Below are 214 nucleotides of genomic sequence, written 5' to 3'. Positions count from 1 at the left end.
ATCCGCGCTTCTCGAGCGCAGCCTCCCAGCCCAAGCACTGCTCCCTGGTAAACTTGACCTGGCTGTCTTTTAAACCTGCTTGGTTCCTGCTCCCATGGAACCCTGCAGCAACGAGCATGTATTCATTTGCTTTCAGCCTGCCGAGTGTTTGTGCTGGAGCTCCTGCCCGCTCTGCGCTCGGCCCGGCAGCAAGGGGTGCAGCGGTGGCGGGGGC

Source organism: Phaethon lepturus, unplaced genomic scaffold (genome assembly GCF_000687285.1).
Source record: "Phaethon lepturus isolate BGI_N335 unplaced genomic scaffold, ASM68728v1 scaffold24968, whole genome shotgun sequence".
Classification (NCBI taxonomy): domain Eukaryota; kingdom Metazoa; phylum Chordata; class Aves; order Phaethontiformes; family Phaethontidae; genus Phaethon; species Phaethon lepturus.
This window is presented reverse-complemented; position numbering follows the sequence as displayed.